The 24,633-nt window shown below is 40.8% G+C and overlaps 1 protein-coding gene across 1 annotated transcript in view; it reads right to left on the bottom strand.

Annotated features, from left to right (window-relative positions):
- ZHX2 (zinc fingers and homeoboxes 2) overlaps nucleotides 1-24,633 on the bottom strand; it is a 213,971-nt gene that overhangs the window by 76,210 nt on the left and 113,128 nt on the right. The window contains exon 2 of the mRNA XM_053715328.1: nucleotides 14,300-14,372. The gene's annotated coding sequence lies outside the window, so the exon portion shown is untranslated. The remainder of the gene's footprint in view (nucleotides 1-14,299; nucleotides 14,373-24,633) is intronic.

Raw genomic sequence — 24,633 nt, 5'->3', positions numbered from 1 at the left:
GCTCCACTCAGGCTCCGCCCTCCCAGTCATTCGACCGACGGTTAGGAGAAAAAGGAGAACCATAGGGTGCAGTGGTGACTGTAGTTATTTTAAATTAAATTTGAACCTGACTTAAATGTCAGGGCGGGCCGTGGACTGAATACACCGTAAGAGAAAGTAATTTATCAGGTAAGCATAAATTCTGTTTTCTCTTACTTGGTGTATTCAGTCCACAGATTCATCCTTACTTGTGGGATACCAATACCAAAGCAATAGGACACAGATGAAGGGAGGGAACAAGTCAGGTAACCTAAACGGAAGGCACCACTGCTTGCAAAACCTTTCTCCCAAAAATAGCCTCCTAAGAAGCAAAAGTATCGAATTTGTAAAATTTGGCAAATGTATGCAGTGAAGACCAAGTCGCTGCCTTACAAATCTGTTCAACAGAAGCCTCATTCTTGAAAGCCCATGTGGAAGCCACAGCTCTGGTGGAATGAGCTGTAATTCGTTCTGGAGGCTGCTGTACAGCAGTCTCATAAGTCAATCGGATGATGCTTTTCAGCCAAAAAGAAAGAGAGGTAGCAGTCGCTTTCTAACCTCTCCTCTTACCAGAATAGACTACAAACAAGGATGATGTTTGTCTGAAATCTCTAGTTGCTTTTAAATAGATTTTTAAAGCACGAACCACATCAAGATTGTGTAAAAGTCGTTCCTTCCTAGAAACTGGATTAGGACACAGAGAAGGAACAATGATTTCTTGGTTAATATTCTTATTAGAAACCACCTTTGGAAAAAAACCAGGTTTGGTACGCAAAACAACCTTATCTGCATGGAACACCAGATAGGGTGAATCACACTGCAAAGCAGACAATTCAGAAACTCTTCGAGCAGAAGAAATGGCTACTAAAAACAAAACTTTCCAAGATAATAACTTAATATCTATGGAATGTAAAGGTTCAAACGGAACCCCTTGAAGAACTGAAAGAACTAAATTTAGACTCCAAGGAGGAGCCACAGGCTTGTAAACAGGCTTGATTCTAACAAGGGCCTGTGCAAACACCTGAACGTCTGGTACAGCTGCCAGGCGCTTATGTAACAGAAAAGACAGAGCAGATATCTGTCCCTTTAAGGAACTAGCTGACAGGCCTTTCTCCAATCCTTCTTGGAGAAAAGCTAATATCCTTGGAATCCTAACCTTACTCCACGAGTAACCCTTGGATTCACACCAACCAAGATATTTCCGCCATATCTTATGGTAAATTTTCCTAGTGACAGGCTTTCTGGCCTGTATCAGAGAAACCACGCTTAGCTAGAATTAAGCGTTCAATCTCCAAGCAGTCAGTTGCAGAGAAACTAGATTTGGATGCTTGAAAGGACCTTGAAGTAGAAGATCCTGCCTCAAAGGCAGTCTCCATGGTGGGACCGATGACATGTCCACTAGGTCTGCATACCAAGTCCTGCGTGGCCACGCAGGCGCTATCAGAAAAACCGAAGCCTTCTCCTGTTTGATTCTGGCTATTAGCCGAGGGAGAAGAGGAAACGGTGGAAAGACATAAGCTAGACTGAATGACCAAGGCGCTGTTAAAGCATCTATCAATGCCGCCTTGGGATCCCTGGATCTGGATCCGTACAGGGGAAGTTTGGTGTTCTGACGGGACGCCATCATTCCAATTCTGGAATGCCCCATAGCTGGGTCAGCTGAAGAAAAACCTCCGGGTGGAGTTCCCACTCCCCCGGATGAAAAGTCTGACGACTCAGAAAATCCGCTTCCCAGTTGTCTACCCCTGGGATGTGAATTGCAGATAGATGGCAGGAGTGATCCTCCGCCCATTTGATGATCTTGGATACTTCTTTCATCGTTAGGGAACTCCTTGTTCCTCCCTGATGATTGATGTACGCTATAGTCGTGATGTTGTCCGACTGAAATCTGATGAATTTGGACTCAGCTAGTTGAGGCCATGCTTGGAGCGTGTTGAATATCGCTCTCAGCTCCAAAATGTTTATTGGGAGAAGAGATTCTTCGAGACCATAGACCCTGAGCCTTCAGGGAGTTCCAGACCGCACTCCTGCCTAACAGACTGGCATCGGTCGTGACAATGATCCACTCCGGTCTGCGGAAACTCATTCCCTGAGACAGGTGATCTTGAGACAACCACCAGAGAAGAGAGTCTCTGGTTTTCTGGTCCATTTGTATTTGAGGAGATAAATCTGTGTAATCCCCATTCCACTGCTTGAGCATGCACAGTTGCAGTGGTCTGAGATGAATTCGGGCAAAAGGGACTACGTCCATTGCCGCCACCATTAAACCAATTACCTCCATGCACTGAGCCACAGAAGGCCGATGAATGGAATGAAGAGCTCGGCAGGTGTTCAACAGTTTGGACTTCCTGACTTCTGTCAGAAAGATTTTCATTTCTACCGAGTCTATTAGTGTTCCCAGGAAGGGAACCCTTGTAAGCGGGGACAGAGAACTTTTTTCTACGTTCACCTTCCACCCGTGAGACCTTAGAAAGGCCAGAACAATGTCCGTATGAGCCTTGGCTCTGTGGAAAGACGACGCCTGTATTAATATGTCGTCTAGGTAAGGTGCTACTGCAATGCCCCGCGGTCTTAGCACCGCCAGAAGGGACCCTAGCACCTTTGTGAAAATTCTGGGAGCGGTGGCCAACCCGAAAGGAAGGGCCACGAACTGGTAATGTTTGTCCAGAAAGGCGAACCTTAGGAACTGATGGTGATCTTTGTGGATAGGAATATGTAGGTACGCATCCTTTAGATCCACGGTAGTCATATATTGACCTTCCTGGATCATCGGCAAGATTGTCCGAATGGTTTGCATCTTGAAAGACGGAACTCTGAGGAATTTGTTTAGAATCTTTAGATCCAGGATTGGCCTGAAAGTTCCCTCCTTTTTGGGAACTACGAACAGGTTTGAGTAAAAGCCCAGTCCTTGTTCTGCAATTGGAACTGGGTGTATTACTCCCATTTTTAGGAGATCTTCTACACAGCGTAAGAACGCCTGTTTCTTTGTTTGGTCTGAAGACAAACGAGAACTGTGGAACAATCCCCTTGGGGGAGAATCCTTGAATTCTAGAAGGTACCCCTGAGCAACTATTTCTAATGCCCAGGGATCCGGAACGTCTCTTGCCCAAGCCTGAGCAAAGAGAGAAAGTCTGCCCCCTACTAGATCCGGTCCCGGATCGGGGGCTACCCCTTCATGCTGTCTTGGTAGCAGGAGCAAGCTTCTTGGCCTGTTTACCCTTATTCCAGCCCTGCAAGGGTTTCCAGGTTGCTTTGGGCTGGGAAGCATTATCTTGCTTTGCGACAGCAGAGGTTGCAGCAGGTCCGCTCCTGAAGTTGCGAAAGGAGCGAAAATTAGCCTTGTTTTTGGCCATAAACGGCCTATCTTGTGGAAGGGCATGACCCTTGCCCCCAGTGATATCTGAAATAATTTCTTTCAGCTCTGGGCCGAAAAGGGTCTTCCCCTTGAAGGGAATATTTAACAGTTTTGTTTTGGACGACACATCCGCCGACCATGATTTGAGCCAAATCGCTCTTTGCGCCATGATGGCAAAACCTGAGTTTTTCGCCGCTAGTTTAGCTAACTGGAGAGCGGCATCAGTGATAAAAGAATTAGCCAGCTTTAGAGCATGAATTCTATCCATGACCTCATCGTATGAAGTCTCCCTCTGGAGCGACTCCTCCAGGGCCTCGAACCAAAAAGCCGCTGCAGTAGTTACAGGAATAATGCAGGCAATTGGTTGAAGTAGAAAACCTTGCTGAACAAACATTTTCTTCAGCAATCCTGCCAATTTTTTATCCATAGGTTCTTTGAAAGCACAACTGTCCTCTATTGGTATAGTTGTACGCTTAGCAAGTGTTGAAACAGCCCCCTCAACCTTAGGGACCGTCTGCCACTCGTCCCGCCTGGGGTCGTTTATGGGGAACATTTTCTTAAAGATAGGGGGGGGGGGGGGACAAAGGGTACACCTGGTCTCTCCCACTCCCTAGTCACAATATCCGCCACCCTCTTTGGGATCGGAAATGCCTCAGTGTAAACAGGGACCTCTAAAAACCTGTCCATCTTACACAATTTTTCTGGGACCACCATGGGATCACAATCATCCAGCGTAGCTAAAACCTCCTTAAGCAGTACGCGGAGGTGTTCCAGCTTAAATTTAAACGCTAAGGAATCAGAATCTGCCCGCTGAGAAACTTTCCTGTATCAGAAATTTCTCCCTCAGACAGACCTTCCCTCACTGCTACTTCTGAGTTTTGTGAGGGTACTACAGATAAATTATCCAAAGCGTCTGATTGCTCATCCTCTGTATTTAAAACTGAGCTATCACGCTTTCTTGGAAAAACTGTCAGTTTGGATAAAAATGCCGTGAGGGAATTATCCATTACTGCTGCTAATTTTTGTAAAGTAATAGGGGCCAATGCGCTAGAGGTACTAGGCATCGCTTGCGCGGGCGTAACTGGTGTCGACACATGGGGAGAGGAAGAAGGACTATCCTCATTACCCTCAGTTAAAGAATCATCTTGGGCTACATTTTTAAGTGTCACTGGATGGTCTTTAAAATGCTTAGATGTTTTAGCACACTTTACACATAAATGCAATGGGGGTACCGCCATGGCTTTTAAACATAAAGAACAAGGTCTATCTGAAGTCTCAGACATGTTTAACAGACTTGTACAGCACTACAATACAGAAAAAAATCACTTTTGAAAAAACGTTACTGTGTCTTTAAATAATAAAGCTGAAATATAAGCCTCCTTGATGTCCTCCTGCACTCTCAGGACTCTACACATGAAGCTGCATGAGCTGTCTTGAAAATCTACTGCGCAACTGAGGCGCGAAAATGAGGCCCCCTCCCTCTTCAATCCAGAGTTATGGGGCCTTCCTGAGTCAGACTAGGCGTCTGATAATATGCCAGGCGAAATAAAAACCCCAAAAAGTGTTTACAACGTTTCAAACACTTAAATAAATATAAGAATCCATCAATAAAACCATCAATTTAGCCCATCACAGTGTCTACCAGTATTTAAGCCCTAACTGAAGCCATCCTTCTATACTGCGTCTCAGAAAATGGCTTACCTTCCCCAGCCTTCTAGCATTACCAGGTCTTGTTAGAAATAAATGACTGAGCATACCTTAAGCAGTTAAGCCTGCAAACTGTTCCCCCCAACTGAAGTTCTCCGGTACTCAACAGTCCTGTGTGGGAACAGCAATGGATTTTAGTTACAACATGCTAAAATCTTTTTCCTCTCAGCAGAAATCTTCATCACTTTCTGCCTCAGAGTAAATAGTACAAACCGGCACTATTTTAAAATAACTCTTGATTGAAGAAATAAAACTACAAATCTAACACCACAAACTCTTTACCCTCCCGTGGAGATGCTACTTGTTAGAGCGGCAAAGAGAATGACTGGGGGGGCGGAGCCTGAGGGGAGCTATATGGACAGCTTTGCTGTGTGCTCTCTTTGCCACTTCCTGTAGGGATTGAGAATATCCAACAAGTAAGGATGAATCCGTGGACTGAATACACCAAGTAAGAGAAACTAATAATTCTATCTCTCTTGACAGCTAGGCACTTAATTTAAAAAAAAATGGAAAACAAGAGAGACTTCAAGTATTTTAGAGATGAAAAATTATCTTAAGAAGCAATGTATACTAGAACAGCGAGATACCAACAAAGATAATGAAGCGGGTGTTAGACAATTCTTTAATAAATGGGCAGTATTTATTAGGTCACTCCCGACCACGGAGATTGATTATATATAATATTTCCCTTAAAAAACTCAGAGCTGGTACTTCTGGGTATATGGTAACAATCAACAAGCTCTGTTAATGTGAGTGAAAGGAGGTATGATGCTGAACTTTCCTTTTCCCCCCCCCCCCCCCCCTCTCTTTCCTCTTTTTTTTCTTCTTTTCTTTCTTTTTTTCTGTTAGGTGGGTTGACAAATTGTCTGCTGTGGATGTATTAACTATAGGTAGAGGGTAGTATAGGAAATAAAACGGCTCAGCAGTAAAAAAAAAAACAGAATTTATGCTTACCTAATAAACTTTCTCTTGCGGTGTATCAAGAGATACACGGATTCATCCTTTACTTGTAGGATATTCTCATTCCCTACAGGAAGTGGCAAAGAGAGCACACCGCAGATCTGTCCATATAGCTCCCCCTCTAGCTCCACCCTCCCAGTCATTCGACCAAAGGTTAGGAAGAAAAAGGAGAAACCATAGGGTGCAGTGGTGACTGTAGCTTAAACAAAAAATTTTTACCTGACTTAAATGCCAGGGCGGGCCGTGGACTGGATACACCGCAAGAGAAAGTAATTTATCAGGTAAGCATAAATTCTGTTTTCTCTTGCAAGGTGTATCCAGTCCACGGATTCATCCTTTACTTGTGAGATACCAATACCAAAGCTTTAGGACACGGATGAAGGGAGGGAACAAGACAGGTACCTTAAACGGAAGGCACCACTGCTTGCAAAACTTTTCTCCCAAAAATAGCTTACGAAGAAGCAAAAGTATCGAATTTGTAAAATTTGGCATAAGTATGCAGTGAAGACCAAGTCGCTGCCTTACAAATCTGTTCAACAGAAGCCTCATTTTTGAAAGCCCATGTGGAAGCCACTGCTCTGGTAGAATGAGCAGTAATTCTTTCAGGAGGCTGCTGGCCAGCAGTCTCATAGGCCAAACGGATGATGCTTTTCAGCCACAAGGAAAGAGAGGTAGCAGTCGCTTTCTGACCTCTCCTCTTACCAGAATAGATAACAAACAAGGAAGATGTTTGTCTGAAATCCTTAGTTGCTTGTAAATAGAACTTTAAAGCACGAACTACATCAAGATTGTGTAAAAGACGCTCCTTCTTCGAAGATGGATTAGGACACAGAGAAGGAACAACTATTTCCTGGTTAATATTCTTGTTAGAAACAACTTTAGGAAGAAAACCAGGTTTGGTACTCAAAACTACCTTATCTGCGTGGAACACCAGGTAAGGTGAATCACACTGTAAGGCAGATCATTCTGAAACTCTTCGAGCAGAAGAGATAGCTACCAAAAACAAAACTTTCCAAGATAACAATTTAATATCTATGGAATGTAAAGGTTCAAACGGAACCCCTTGAAGAACTGAAAGAACTAGATTCAAACTCCATGGCGGAGCCACAGGTTTATAAACAGGCTTGATTCTGACTAAAGCCTGAGCAAACGCTTGAACGTCTGGTACCTCTGCCAGACGCTTGTGTAACAGGATAGACAAAGCAGATATCTGTCCTTTTAAGGAACTAGCTGACAATCCTTTCTCCAATCCTTCTTGTAGAAAGGACAATATCCTGGGAATCCTAATCTTACTCCATGAGTAACCCTTGTATTCACACCAACAAAGATATTTCCGCCATATCTTATGGTAGATTTTCCTGGTGACAAGCTTTCTAGCCTGAATCAGAGTATCTATAACTGACTCAGAGAACCCACGCTTTGATAGAACTAAGCGTTCAATCTCCAAGCAGTCAGACGTAGAGAAACTAAATTTGGATGCTTGAACAGACCCTGTATTAGAAGATCCTGCCTCATTGGCAGTGTCCATGGTGGAACAGGTGACATGTCCACTAGGTCTGCATACCAAGTCAGGCGCTATCAGAATCACCGAAGCCTTCTCCTGCTTGATTCTGGCGACCAGACGCGGGAGGAGAGGAAACGGTGGAAAAACATAAGCCAGATTGAAGGACCAAGGCGCTGCTAGAGCATCTATCAATACCGCCTTGGGGTCCCAGCACCTGGACCCGTAGAGAAGAAGTTTGGCGTTCTGACGGGACGCCATCAGATCCAATTCTGGAATGCCCCATAACAGAGTCAGCTGGGCAAATACCTCCGGGTGGAGTTCCCACTCCCCCGGGTGAAAAGTCTGACGACTTAGAAAATCCGCCTCCCAGTTGTCTACTCCTGGGATGTGAATTGCTGAGAGATGGCAGGAGTGATCCTCCGCCCACCTGATTATTTTGGTTAATTCCGGCATCGCTAGGGAACTCTTTGTTCCCCCCTGATGATTGACGTAAGCTACAGTCGTGATGTTGTCCGACTGAAATCTGATGAATTTGGCCGCAGCTAGTTGAGGCCATGCCTGAAGAGCGTTGAATATCGCCCTCAGTTCCAGAATGTTTATCGGGAGAAGTGTTTCTTCCCGAGACCATAAGCCCTGAGCTTTCAGGGAGTCCCAGACCGCACCCCAGCCTTTTTGGCCTGTTTCCCCTTATTCCAGCCCTGGTAAGGTTTTCAAGTTGCCTTGGGCTGTGAAGCATTACCCTCTTGCTTTGCAGCCGGAGAGGATGAAGCGGGGCCGTTCCTGAAATTACGAAAGGAACGAAAATTAGCTTTGTTCTTTGTTTTAAAGGACTTGTCCTGAGGGAGAGCATGGCCTTTTCCCCCGGTGATTTCTGAAAAAATCTCTTTCAATTCAGACCCGAAGAGGGTCTTTCCTTTGAAAGGGATGTTCAAAAGCTTGGATTTAGACGACACATCGGCCGACCAGGACTTTAGCTATAGCGCCCTGCGCGCCAAAATGGCGAAAGCTGAATTTTTTGCCGCTATCTTAGCCATTTGGAAAGCGCCGTCAGTGATAAAAGAATTAGCTAGCTTTAGAGCCTTAAATCTATCCATAATTTCCTCATATGAGGTCTCCGTCTGGAGCGAGTCTTCCAGCGCCTCAAACCAGAAAGCGGCTGAAGTAGTTACAGGAATAATGCAGGCAATAGGCTGGAGAAGAAAACCTTGTTAAACAAAAATTTTCTTAAGTAAAGCCTCTAACTTCTAGGGTCTTTGAAAGAACAACTGTCTTCAATTGGTATGGTTGTGTGTTTAGAAAGTGAAGAAACAGCCCCCTCCACCTTAGGGACCGTCTGCCACGAGTACCGCGTGGTGTCAGATATGGGGAACATTTTCTTAAAAACAGGAGGGGGGAACAAAAGGAACACCTGGTCTATCCCACTCCCTAGTAACAATATCCGCAATCCTCTTAGGGACCGGAAACGCATCCGTGTAAACAGGGACCTCTAGGTACTTGTCCATTTTACACAATTTCTCTGGGATCACCAAAGGGTCGCAGTCATCCAGAGTAGCTAATACCTCCCTAAGCAAAACGCGGAGGTGTTCTAGTTTAAATTTAAAAGCCAGTGTATCTGAATCTGTCTGAGGAGGAACCCTTCCTGAATCAGAGACTTCTCCCTCAGACATCAAATCCCTCGCTCCCACTTCAGAGCATTGTGAGGGTATATCGGATACGGCTACCAAAGCGTCAGAATGCTCATAATCTGTTCTTAAAACGGAGCTATCACGCTTTGCAGGTAACACGGGCAGTTTAGATAAGAAGGCTGTAAGAGAATTATCCATGACTGCCGCTAAGTCTTGTAATGTAAAAGGGTTAGACGCACTAGAGGTACTAGGCGTCGCTTGCGCGGGCGTAACTGGTTGTGACACTTGGGGAGAGGCAGACGGGCTACCCTCGTTACCTTCAGTCTGAGAATCATCTTGGGCCACATTCTTAAGTGCAACAATATGATCTTTAAAGTGTATAGACATATCAGTACAAGTGGGACACATTCTGAGAGGGGGTTCCACCATGGCTTCTAAACACATTGAACAAGGATTTTCCTTAGTGTCAGACATGTTTAACAGACTAGTAGTATACACAAACAGGCTTGGAAATCACTTTAATCAAATAAAAAACACAATTTGAAAAAACGTTACTGTGCCTTTAAGAGATAAAAAGAGCACACAATTTTACAAAACAGTGAAAAATGCAGCAATCCTTTTGAAATTTTCACAGTATGTACCTAAAGCCTTAATAAGATTGCACCACAAGTTGCAGAACGATTAACCCCTTAATGCCCAAACCGGAGCAGCCTAAAGCCAACACCCGGTTAAAATTACTACAGCACCTTGCCACAGCCTTGCTGTGGCCCTACCTGCCCTTAGGGATCAGATTTGGGGGAATATAGCTTCTTTAAGGCCCTCAAACAGCAGCAGGACCCTCCATGTGAAGCAGCATGAACTTCTCTGCAATTCTAAGTGCGCATCTGAGGCGCAAAATTAGGCCCCTCCCACTCTACTCCGGAGCTGTGAGGCCTACTAAATCACTCCTAAGTGACTAAAAAACAGCCATGTGGGTAATAACCCCAGAAAGAACCCAAAAGGGCTTTCAAATTGTCTTGCAAAACGATTTTTCCTTAGCTAAACAATCGATTGCCCTGCATAAGTGTCAACCAGTATATTAGCCCTATTATGTAAGCATTCAATTCCTTACTAAGTCTGTGAATATAGCTTACCCTCCCCTCATGGGGTTATTGTCAGTCTCTTCTAGCATTATCTCAGTCTTGTCTAGAAATAAATGACTGAACATACCTTATTGCAGATCACCCTGCAAACTGTTCCCCCCACTGAAGTTTTCTGGTACTCCTCAGTCCTGTGTGGGAACAGCAGTGGATTTTAGTTACAACATGCTAAAATCATTTTCCTCTCAGCAGAAATCTTCATCACTTTTCTGCTAGAGAGTAAATAGTACAAACCGGTACCATTTAAAATAAACTTTTGATTGAAGATAATAAAACTACAATTCTATCACCACATTCACTTTACCCTCCCGAGAGAGACCCTAGTGCTTAGAGCCGGCAAAGAGAATGACTGGGGGGTGGAGCTAGAGGGGGAGCTATATGGACAGCTCTGCTGTGTGCTCTCTTTGCCACTTCCTGTAGGGAATGAGAATATCCCACAAGTAAAGGATGAATACGTGGATTGGATACACCTTGCAAGAGAAAAATAGATAATCAAGGTCATATCTGATAACTATTGTAATTTAAATCATGCTAACGTTAGAATTTTGTTACATTGTTAAATTTAGTTTATATCGTTAAAGTAGTAAAGCTGTGATTTAATTTATGTTAATGCTAAATGTTTTGTTTTTTATGTTCACATTCATTATTGGCCTTGCATGGCGTAAACTAATTGTTTGAATTTATTATGCAGAATAAAAAGATAAATAAAAAAAATTGCATGCTCTATCTGAATCATGAAAGAAAACATTTTGGTTTAGTATCCCTTTAAGCCTTTGGCTGGGGTATCTGTCTCCTCCTGGTGGCCAGGTTCAGTATTTCCCAACAGTAAGGAATTAAGCCGTGGACTCTCCTTATATTAAGGAAAAGGTATGGAGAATCTCCCTCAGGACAGCACAAGATACATTTCCGGTAACGGTAACTTATGCAAGTTATACATACACTGTTTACAACGTCACTGGTTGGCTAGCCACTCTGGTAAGGAACACTGAGGTAAGACTGATGTTATTTCTTACGGTGTAGGAGCACCTGTGATACGCTATCGCTCCACTTATGCAGTATTTGTTGAATTTCCATGCAAGAGATTGCTTTTTATTCTAAATTTTTAACACAAACTGAGGTTCTTAAATTTTGCAACTGGGAACTAAACAAAAAGACTGTGATCACGCAGTTTCATATTGGGGAGACATCCCCCTCAATCTCTTTTATATACCCTTTTACAGTTTGCAAACTTATGTGATTATTGGATTGAGATCATATGCTTCATTTATTGACTGGAAGCTACTGTACTGAAAACACTGAAAAGGATGATTTATGTAGTTAGGGTAATTTGTGACATTGATTCAATCACTTACACAGCACATTGCTGTTGATCTACACAACACTCTGTCTGCTACTCCACAGCTGAAGCTGTGCACAGGCAGAGAGCTACAGCCTGTAGTTAAAGAGACAGGAAAACCCAGAATTTTATTTCATGATTTAGATAGAACATACAATTTTATACGTTTTTCCAATTTACTTCTGTTATCAAATTTGCTTCATTCTCTTGTTATCCAAAGCGAAAGGAACAACATTGCACTACTGGCAGCTAGCTGAAGACATCTAGTCAGCGAATCACAAGAGACAAATGTGTGTAGGCACCAATCAGCAACTAGCTCCCCCACTAGTGTAGGATATGTGCATATTCATTTTGCAAAAAGGGATACCAAGAGAATGAAGCACATTTGAAAATAGAAGTGAATTTAAAAGTTTCTTAAAATTACATTCTCTTTCTGAATCATGCAAGTTTAATTTTGACTTTCCTATACCTACCTCTGCAGATATGGGGGGGTTGTACTGTCCGGTCCCCTGCCCTGCTCTCAGAATCATTGCTGGGAGTAAAGGAATAAGCACACTGTATGGGCGGGTCAGATGAAGAGCACACTGCTTCCATGGAGATGGCCGTAATGGTACACGTTTTTGTAACTCTTTCCCTCCTAGCAGCAGTAACACAGAGAAAAAGTGGAACTATTTCAGTCCAATGCAATGTGCAGCTGGTCTACACCATGCTGCAAACACTGTATATGACAGAAGTGTACACTGTGCACAGGGAAACGGTGAAGGTGTCGGCCATGCAGCACTCTCATTAGAAGGGCAGAGCAGAGCAGCAATGCACTAGCTGAACACATCTGGTGAGTCAAAGGCAAGAGCCATAAGGGTGAAACCACTAATCACCAAAAGTAAAATTTTGCTAACAGAAGTAAACTGAAATGTTATAAAATTGCATTCTCTATCTGAACCAGAACAACTTAATTTTGACTATATGAACAGAACCATTTTTGCCATAAAAATAAATAATAAAAAACATAATATATCACATAACAGAACATGGTCATTGTTACAATATAAGGTTGTATTCTAACCTGAAATGATGCTGTTTTTGTCTTTTTATTACAGTGTACCCCCCTGATGTTTGGAGCCAGCAACGTTTTAGACCAGAATACATATTGTAATATATTAGTGACCATTGCAGAAAACTCACACTTGTGCACTTAAACCACTAGATGGCAGTATATTTTCTCCATCAGACTGGGCACCCCTGTTATAGACTAAAAGAGATGCAATACATCCCAATGCAGGTCAACATCTGCTCATCCAGATTAAAGGGAGGGAGGGGGGGAAATCATATGAATTTAGAAAATGTATGTTCCTCTATGAAACCGGTCTTATTTCTGAAGATTTTGGCGTCTATTAAGTTGTTAAATATAGGTTTGTAGAGCAAGCACATAAGAATCTGGAAATAAAGAAGTTGGTAACAAATTCAACAATACATTTATTTAAAAAGCAGCACTGCACAAAAATCTACAAATAGTTGAATAATACACCGCTGCAATCTAAATATGATTACATAATACAATAACACAAAGCAACCTCAGCTTGCTGGATATAATGTGGGATAGGTAGCATATTAATCATGACCATAACTTTTTTTTTTAATAATAATAATTAAATATTTCTGAAGACACTCATGCTTCTCTTAAAAGGGACAATAAACACTTCTTGATTTTAATATAAAATACAGGTAAAAACAAAACAAAAAAAAACTTTATTCAAACTGCATGGGACCGCAAAATGAGATTTAGACTATTATTTGCATTTCAGATCAGACAATCCAAGCCAAAGACACAGGCAGACAAGACTGAGGCAAGAAAACAGGTACATTTTTCTTTCTTTCATGGTTCAGACAGAGCATGCAACTTTCCAATGTACTTCTATTATCTAATTTGTTTCGTTCTCTTGGTATCTTTTGTTGGCTCATGAGCTGCTGATTGGTGTCTACACATTAATGCCTCATGCTAATTACTCACCTATATGCATTGCTGTATCAAAAAAGGCTACGAAGAGAATAAAGCAACTCAAGTAAATTGGAAAGTTGTTTAAAATAATTGTATTTTTCTATCTGAATCATGAAACAATTTTTGGGGGGTTTCATGTCCCTTTAACATACCACATCTCTCTCCATAATTTGAAATTTGTTATCTTTTGATTCCTGCTGAGGCCAAACAATGAAGATGCTGATTAAACAAATGGTAGTGACAAACCCTGTCTTTTTAAAGGTTAATTCTGGCTTGAACACTAAAAATAAATGCAGAAAACAATCAGTAAATCAGTACTAATAATGCTCATACTCGTGTAATTACAAGGTGTTTACTGCCCTTTTATTTACCATTTCTAATACAATGAATGAGTGTGTACGGCACAATGTATTGGCAACAAATCCCCAGCAGCACTAGTAGCAGCTGGAAGCCTCAGTGTGAGTTTTAAGCTTACACGGATTACACAATTACCCAACAGAAGATAAATCTGATTCTGTCACTGCACAATTCCACTAATAGAAAACAGCATTTTTTCCATTTAATTTCCAGGTCTTGAGATGGTGAATTGCTAATAAGTTTATTTCCCTTTCAGAGTAAAATTAAAGCATTATATATATATATATATACATATTCCATACCTTGCTTATGATGGAAGTCTCTCCTTAGACATGTTGAGTGACATTCAAAAATAACGCATCATTCCCGGTGCACCTAAAGAAAGAAAGTACATTTATAGATATGTAGCCTGTAAACAGCATGTATTCATCATATAAAGTATGTGCACAAAAGCAGTATCTCATGGTCAGCAGCACCTACAATGTAAGCCTTCAATAAATATTATATAGGTAAATTCCACTGCACATTATAGATCAAAACTAAACTGAAAACCATTAATTAAGCCCCTAAACCTTGACATACAAAGGACTTTGCTGGAAATATCCCACACGCTACAGGTGGTTTGTGGAACAAATATCACTAGCATACAAATCTCTCTCACTCTTTAACCCCTTAATGACCACAATGTACCCTGTATGTCACAGGTCGTTAAGGGTTTTTTCAGGACATAATAGCACAAGTCTAGCAAGAACACGCTATTAATGCCCTCCCTCCAGAAGGCTTTGTGGAATAGAGCAGTCTCAACGCTGGTGGCAAGACCGCGCCATAAAACAATCAAGTCCCAAAAAAAGGCCAGCGACATACAGGGTACGTCGCTGGTCCTTAAGGGGTTAAATCTATGTTTAAATCTCTCTCGCTCTCTCTCTATCTTTAATGGGACAGTCTAGTATAAATTAAACTTTCATTATTCAGATAGGACATTTAATTTTAATCAACTTTCCATTTTACTTTTATCACCAAATTTGCTTTTTTTTTCTCTTGGTATTCTTAGTTTAAACTAAACATAGGTAGGCTCATATGCTAATTTCTAAGCCTTTGAGGGCTGAATCTAATTGAATGCTTTTTAAATCTCTTTTCAACACAAAGAGACAGAAAGTACACGTGGTCCATTATAGATAACACTGTGTTTAGCCACAAAAAGTTATTTAAGATTTAGCACAATACAATGCTAAATTTAAGACAATAGATAACAGTCATGTGATCAGGGGGCTGGAAGAAGGTTCCTAGATACAAGGTAATCACAGAGGTAAAAAGTATATTAATATAACTGTGTTGGATATGCAAAACTTGGGAATGGGTAATAAAGCGATTATCTATCTTTTAAAACAATAACAATTCTATGGTAGACTATCCCTTTAAATCTCTCTCCTCTCTCTCTCTCACACACAATCTCTTTTCTCTCTCTCACACACACACACACACACACACACACACAATCTCTCTCCTCTCTCACACACACACACACACAATCTCTCTCCTCTCTCACACACACACAATCTCTCTCCTCTCTCACACACACACACACACAATCTCTCTCCTCTCTCTCACACACACACACACAATCTCTCTCCTCTCACACACACACACAATCTCTCTCCTCTCACACACACACACAATCTCTCTCCTCTCACACACACACACAATCTCTCTCCTCTCACACACACACACAATCTCTCTCCTCTCACACACACACACAATCTCTCTCCTCTCTCACACACACACACAATCTCTCTCCTCTCACACACACACACAATCTCTCTCCTCTCTCACACACACACAATCTCTCTCCTCTCACACACACACACAATCTCTCTCCTCTCTCACACACACACAATCTCTCTCCTCTCTCACACACACACACACACAATCTCTCTCCTCTCTCACACACACACACAATCTCTCTCCTCTCTCACACACACACACACACAATCTCTCTCCTCTCACACACACACACACACACAATCTCTCTCCTCTCTCACACACACACACACAATCTCTCTCCTCTCTCACACACACACACACAATCTCTCTCCTCTCTCACACACACACACAATCTCTCTCCTCTCTCACACACACACAATCTCTCTCCTCTCTCACACACACACACAATCTCTCTCCTCTCTCACACACACACACAATCTCTCTCCTCTCTCACACACACAATCTCTCTCCTCTCTCACACACACAATCTCTCTCCTCTCTCACACACACAATCTCTCTCCTCTCTCACACACACAAACCCTTATTGCTTCAGACTTGAAAAAGGAAGACACTCTTCCGAAAGCTTGTCATCTTATAAATGTATAGTTAGTCCAATAAAAAAGTATCATTGCTCAATGCAATACTCTTGTTATTTTGATATCTAAATCTCTGGACTAACACGGCTACTCCAATCAACGTATGTGTGTGTGTGTGTATATATATATATATATATATATATATATATATATATATATATATATATATATATATATATATATATATATATATATATATATATATACACACACACATACACACACAAACATATACCGTATTGTCTTGAGTATAGGCAGCACTTTCCCCCCTAACTTAAAGGGACACTGAACCCAATTTTTTTCTTTCAAGATTCAGATAGAGCATGCAATTTTAAACAACTTTCTAATTTACTGCTATTATCAATTTTTCTTCGTTCTCTTGCTATCTTTATTTGAAAAAGAAGGCATCTAAGCTTTTTGTTTGGTTCAGACCTCTGGACAGCACTTTTTTATTGGTGGGTGAATTTATCCACCAATCAGCAAGAACAACCCAGGTTGTTCACCAAAAATGGTCCAGCATCTAAACTTAAAATCCTGCATTTCAAATAAAGATACCAAGAGAATGAAGAAAATTTGATAATAGGAGTAAATTAGAAAGTTACTTAAAATGTCATGCTCTATTTGAATCACACAAGAAAAAATTTGGGTTCAGTGTCCCTTTAAATCATTAAATTAGGGGTGTGGCCTATAATCGGGATGTTATCGATGGCATCCAATGTCATTTGATATTACAGACAGCTGTTACATTCCATAATGCTATTTCAAATATACTATTTTTGATGCCTTTGGCTGCATTTGGAATATCACTAAGTTTTTATCTGTTTGTATACACTCAAGTTTTTTTTGTTTTTTACAGAGGATAATGGTTTCAATGAGAGTCTTGAAAAAAACAATACAGCTACCGTATTTCTGTGAGCATATAACATATGCCGTCAAAAGCAGGACTAACTGCATAATTGAAACCAAAAGTGTTAAAAAAAAACAAATTATGCTTACCTGATAATTTAATTTCCTTCTTTATTAGGAGAGTCCACGGCATCATTCCTTACTGTTGGGAAATACTGAACCTGGCCACAAGGAGGAGCCAGACACACCAGCCAAAGGCTCAAATACTCCTCCCACTTCCCTCATATCCCAGTCATTCTGCCAAGGGAACAAGGAACAGTAGGAGAAATATCAGGGTATAAATGGTGCCAGAAGAGAAAAACAAGTTATGGTCTGCCCATCGGAGTATCCGAGCGTGGGCCGTGTACTCTCCTCATACAGAAGGAAATGAAATTATCAGGTATGCATATGTTTTCCTTCTTAATATGAGGAGAGTCCACGGCATCATTTCTTACTGTTGGGAAAACTATACCCAAGCTCTAGAGGACACTGAATGATAACGACCGGGGTAAAGAAAATGCAGATCCTAATCTGAGGGCACCACAGCCTGCAAAAACCTTTCTCCCAAAAGCTGCTTCAGCCGAAGCAAAAACGTCAAATTTCTTGAATTTAGAAAAAGTGTGTAAGGAGGACCAGTCTCTTGTGCAGCAAAACAGAAAGGGCTGAAATCTGTCCCCTCAGGGAACTGGCAGAAAGGCCCTTCTCCAGACTCTCCTGGAGAAAGGAAAGAATCCTGGCAGCCTTGACCTTATGCCAGGAAAAAAAAACGCTCTTCACACCAAAACAAGTAAGCTCTCCACACCTTATGGTAGATGCAACGAGTAACAGGCTTACGAGCCTGAGAGTGTCAATAACCCTCTCAGAGAAACCTCTCTTGGCTAAGACTAAGCGTTCAATCTCCCCACAGTCAGCCTCAGAGAATCTAGATTTAGATGAACAAAGGGACCATGTTCCAGCAGATCCCTGTGACAAGGTAACCTCCATGGAGGAGATGAGGACATCCCCACCAGGCCACGATGGAGCGATGAGTATCACCGATGCTTGCCCCTGCTTGATGCGGGCCACTACACGAGGGAGAAGTGGTAACGGTGGAAAAGTGTAAATTAGATTGAACCTCCAAGGAACTGCTAATCCCTGGACCGCGACCCATATCTGGGTAGCTTTGAATTGTGCCGGGCCACCATGAGATCTATCTCTGGCATCCCACATCTGTCGCAAATCTCCCGCAAACACCTCAGGATGGAGACCATTCCCCCGGATGAAAGGATTCTCTGCTGAGGAAATCCACTTCCCAGTTGTCCACACCCGGAATGTGGCTCACTAACAGCGGACTCCAGAATCCGAGATACTTCCCTCTGGGAGGGAAAGAAGTCTTGACTTCGAAGTTATGTCCGCAGACCAGGACTTCAGCCAGAGTGCCCTAGGGGCTTGAACAGAAAACCTGGAAGCCTTAGCATACAGGCGAATAATCTGCATATTTGCATCACAAATAAAAGAATTGGCTACCCCACAACTCCAATTGAGAGTCCGGAACCGGGAACAATTTTTTAAAGGAAGAAGGGGAAAATGAAGAACCAAGTCTTTCCCATTCATTCTTACTAATGTTCGCCATCTTTATGGGAACCGGGAAAGTCTGTGGTACAACCCTGTCCTTATCTAATTTAGGAATCAAAGGTTCCTCAGGCAATTTAGGCTCTGGGACCTCTAAAGTAGCCAAACTTCCTTTAGCAGAAAGCGTAAATGTTCAATCCTAAATCTAAAGTCTGGTTCCTCCGCAGCTGGAGGTTTAGAGGCAGCAGATTCCGACCCAGAAAAAGAGCATCCTCTGAAGTATCAGAGGCATCTTCATCAGCGGATAATCTTGTATCAGATAAATCCAACAGGCCTCCTCACAATATAGACAGGTATTAGATTTAGGAAAAGAGGGAGTACCCTCTAACGCATCAGAATCCTCCATAGCTTGCGCTTATAAAGCAGACTACTGATATTAAGATAAACGGCACCTTTATACCGCCCCTGCTATAGGAAAAAGCACGCCAAGCCTTTCATGCTGCACAGCTTACCAAAACTAAAGTAAAACCTGTACGTTCCAACTTCTGCCTGAGCCTCATCTCACATGTCGCAGCATAATCATAATAAAATAAAATTATGTGATGAATTCACCCTGTTCGATAATCCCCCTCCGGAGATATTAACCCTTGATTCTATACAGATAAAAGGAGCCACACTGTGACCCTGTCTTCTTGCATTATACGTGTATAAAAAAATGAAACAATCTTAACGGAATCTATCTTGTAGCATCGCTCCTGACATGGACTTGAGTGATGGAAGCAGGCAGTGAAACTCGTCAACACTCATTGCTTAGGAGCTGTTAATACGAGTCTGGATGGGTTCGCAGAAAGACTCTCCCTGCATCTCCAGACCCTAACTTTCGTCAATGCTCTCACTGAGAGGCTGACAACACTACTTAAAACCCCAGTCCCATTTCGAAGGGTAGATACCCTTCATAAGGAACTACTCCAAATCTTCTGACAATTCTCTGCCAACCTCCTGTGACAAAAGGCAAAGAATGACTGGGGTATGAGGGAAGTGGGGGGAGTATTTGAGCCTTTGGCTGGGGTGTCTTTGCCTCCTCCTGGTGGCCAGGTTCAGTATTTCCCAACAGTAAGGAATGATGCCGTTGACTCTCCTCATATTAAGGAAATACTGGTACATGTTTTCCTAATCATTAAATAAAATACGATTTTACTGTTCTACTATTGTGTATATTTTCTTTAAAAATTAAATTTTCTTTAAAATGGCACTAAATTTATAATCTGGTGCGGCCTATAATCTGGATAATATGATTTTATAGAGATAAGTGGATCGGGAAACTCCCTGCTTTTCCACATTTGAGTTTGAACATAAAGGGACTTTCAAGTCAAAATTGAAACACGCAGATTTGAAATGTTGAAAATTTAGCAGTATTTTATTGATGTATCATATTTATAATTGTATGTATTTATTTATTTATTTGTACTATGCACAGGACATACAAAGCATGTGCAGTGATAGTCTGCTTAGAGAGTCTGTAGTGAATGGCCATGTTTTATGAAGAGTAAAATAAAATCACAAAAAATATTTTGCTATAAGCATTTTCCCCAGTACATGCACATTGCAAAAATATTTAATTTTCTTTTTAAAAAGATATGCGACTTATTATAAATGGCCTTATCCATTTGAAGACTTACAGTCAAGGGGTTACACAAAACCAGATATATGTAAGTCGCACACACTGGTCATTTATGTACGATTGTTAAACACGTGACTAGTATAAAAAATTCCTATTTACTGCCGGGAATGAGTTTTTATGTATGTGAATTACAAAATATGAATAAAGTACTCAGATATCTGGACTCTTGACACATAATTTTACATTTCAAACTGTGATTAAAAGGACAGTCTAGTCAAAATTAAACTTTCATGGTTCAGATAGGGCATGCAATTTTAAACAGCTTTCCAATTAAATTTTATTAGAGCTGCAACAACTAATCGTCATAATCATTAATAATCGATTAAGAAAATAGTTGTCAATGTATCTCATAATCGATTAGTTGGTTTGCAATTAGTTGGTCTGTGCACAACACCAGCTGCTTCACTCCAATGAGCTCCTGCACATGGTATTGTGTTTTATGGTTATGTCCTTAGCCTAAAGGACATCTACAGATGTTTACTTTTCACTTTTTCAGGACAGTATAAGTTTACAACTACCCCTGGCTTATGTGCAACCCAGATATAATAGTCATCATTTGGATTGTTTATATTAAATCAGATAATTTGAAACTATGCTTTGCATGATAAAGTGCCAAGCTTGTTATTTACACCTAGCCCCTAGATTGATGGAAATTATTTAAATTGATGTGCACTATTATCTGTTTGCACAATTATTAACGGATGCTTGCTATTGCTGATTATATGTACTGTATAGATAAATGTGTAAGGCTTTGTCCTGTTATTGATATATAGTCCTTAGCACCTTTGATTTGTTTTTTATATTTTTAATAAATTGTGATAATATGTACCAGATTCAACCTTTATAAGTATATATATATATATATCTGTTATTTTTAGAGCGGACTAGATATTTTCCCCTAACCTTTTAGCTGGTTATTTACCACTGCATATAGATATTCAAGATATTTTTTTATGTTAGAATGAAGTCATGGGTTACTTTATTGAGAGGCCCCTTGCCAAAGTGGAAAACACTTTGCATTGGTGAAGAGCTAACAAAGATAAATATCCCACTTTGGTGAAATTGGCAAAACCCTACTTATGCATCTCAAGCACCTCAACGCCATCTAAATGCCTCATCTCTGCTGCAAGAAATATAGCCGCAAACAAGAAGCATGTGGACATGTTGAGATTTTTGCAAAGTTTCTGAAAGAGTGAATAACAATGTTATTAACAGTGATAGTCTAACTCTTTCTAATTCTACCTCTTTTCAAACAGTTTGTGGTTTTGTTTTGCTTAATTATAAAACTATGTTCTGCTGCCTAAAAATTGGACAAACAGTTGTGTTAACGTAAAGTTTTAGTCTGAAGTTTATATTTGTAACACTCAGTATGTGGATTTTATTTAAAATATAGGAAACAATTATTGATTTTTTTATCCGATTAGTCGATTAATCGAAAAAATAATCGGCCGATTAATCGATTATGAAAATAATCGTTAGTTGCAGCCCTAAATTTTATCATCAAATTTGTTTTGTTCTCTTCATATTTTTAGTTGAAAGCTAAACCTAGGTAGGCTCATATGCTAATAATGCTTATCTGAATGCATTTGACAGTTTACTTATGAGGGGGCACTGATTGGCTAAATGTAAGTGTCAAAAGAACTGAAATAAGAGGGCAGTCTGCAGAGGCTTAGATACATGGTAATCACAGAGGAAAAAGTGTATTAATATAATCGTGTTGGTTCTAAAAACTGGGGAATGGGTAATAAAGGGATTATCTATCTTTTTAAACTATAAAAATTGTGGAAAAGATTGTCCCTTTAAATAAGTCTCACTCTTAAAATAAAATAAATGTAAATATCATTCTAAGTTTAGGACATTTCAGCAGGTAAATTGAATTTTTATTTAAAAAGTATAAAGTTTTTTGCAGGCATTTTTTGCAGCATTTTATATGTGGTCTCTCTAATTTGGACACTGCCAATACTTTGTTTTCTGTTTTGTATTTACTTTGGTCATTTTGGCAGCACTCCCACAATATGTGTACTAATATATAAGTTGCCCTAGATCGTTTTTTCAAAATATATGCCAGTTTTTAAAGATAATACGTTTTCCGGTTAAATCGCTTACTTTTCCCCCTGCTGCAGTTTTAAAACGTCTGTGTAGCTCTGCCCCTGGGAACCTGAAAGTTATCTCTAAAATCTGCTTCCGTTCTCTTTGCTTTTACTCAGATTCACAGGGAAACAGGTCTTTCACTTTGGACATCTTTTTAATGTAGAATTTTTGATCATTATAAAAACCAATGAGTCCATTATTCTAGTCTTTTTTTATAAGAATAATGGACTCATTGGGTTCACTTTCAGGTACTAGCTGTGAAGCTGACAGATCACATGACAGCGTACTAGCCTGGTACCATCTGTGTATCAGAGCAATGACATTTACAGCTGTCTATAGCCCAGATCACCAGCATCTGAATTTACACAGCACAAGCCACTTTTTATCTCCCAATTACTAACAAAGCATAATGCCCATCCCAGCCTGCCACCTCTCCAATAATGCCAACTGAATTTGGCTACAGAATTTGGCGGCGCTATACAAATAAATGATAATAATAATTAGACTGAGTGCCCCAACTACTGAGATCTAGTCAATGATGCTGACCCCTAAATACCGATGTGCTCCTTCACAAATATAGCACAAACTAATGAAGGTAATATGTGCCCCATATAGTTCAATCTAAGGACCGTGCCTTGTGTCCTGTCCCAAAAATATTGCAACCTGATTTACAATAAACACAAAATATTAACAAAGCTAGCTCTAATGAGGCCCCTACACAACACTGACACCTAAGCAATGGAAATAAAGTGTCCAGAGTAAAATAGGCGCATTGCGTATGCGCGAAAACGGGTTACGAGTAACTTAGAACAATTAGAGTGAACATAGGATTTTCATGATGTCATGGATGAAGAAAAAAGGGGCGGAGCTACATGGACATTTTAAAACAGCAGCAGGGGGAAAAGTGATTTAACTGGAAAACGGTTTATCTTTAAAAACTGGCATATATTTTGAAAAAACGATCTAGCGCAACTTTATTGATACATGATAAAACTACTTTTGTGTTGACTGTCCCTTTAACCAAACCCCCATGTTGTATTAATTGAATTTTTACCAACATTGAATTAACCAAAAATATAAAGGAGTGGAGGTGCTCTACTCTTTTGAGCGATTCAGACACAGAAATTCTGTTAAAGTTTTCCATTTTAAAAAACAGAATTTATGTTTACCTGATAAATTTCTTTCTCCTACGGTGTATCCGGTCCACGGCTTCATCCTTACTTGTGGGATATTCTCTATCCCTACAGGAAGTGGCAAAGAGAACACACAGCAGTGTCCATATAGCTCCCCTCAGGTTCCGCCCCCCCAGTCATTCGACCGACGGTTAGGAGAAAAAGGAGAACCATAGGGTGCAGTAGTGACTGTAGTTAACAAAAATAAATTTAAACCTGACCAAATGCCAGGGTGGGCCGTGGACCGGATACACCTTAGGAGAAAGAAATTTATCAGGTAAACATAAATTCTGTTTTCTCCTACATTGGTGTATCAGGTCCACGGCTTCATCCTTACTTGTGGGAACCAATACCAAAGCTTTAGGACACGGATGAAGGGAGGGAACAAGTCAGGTAACCTAAACGGAGGGCACCACTGCTTGTAAAACCTTTCTCCCAAAAATAGCCTCCAAAGAAGCAAAAGTATCGAATTTGTAAAATTTGGCAAATGTATGCAGTGAAGACCAAGTCGCTGCCTTACAGATCTGTTCAACAGAAGCCTCATTCTTGAAAGCCCATGTGGAAGCCACAGCTCCAGTAGAGTGAGCTGCAATTCGTTCAGAAGGCTGCCTCCCAGCAGTCTCATAAACCAACCGGATGATGCTTTTCAGCCAGAAAGACAGAGAGGTCGCAGTCGCTTTTTGACCTCTCCTCTTGCCAGAATAGACAACAAATAAGGACGATGTTTGTCTGAAGTCTTTAGTTGCTTTTAGATAAAACTTTAAAGCACGAACCACATCAAGATTGTGTAACAGACGTTCCTTGTTAGAAACTGGATTAGGACACAGAGAAGGAACAACTATTTCCTGGTTAATAGTCTTATTGGAAACCACTTTTGGAAGAAAACCAGGTTTGGTACG

This window comes from Bombina bombina, chromosome 5, assembly GCF_027579735.1.
Source record: "Bombina bombina isolate aBomBom1 chromosome 5, aBomBom1.pri, whole genome shotgun sequence".
Taxonomy (NCBI): domain Eukaryota; kingdom Metazoa; phylum Chordata; class Amphibia; order Anura; family Bombinatoridae; genus Bombina; species Bombina bombina.
This window is presented reverse-complemented; position numbering and strand designations above follow the sequence as displayed.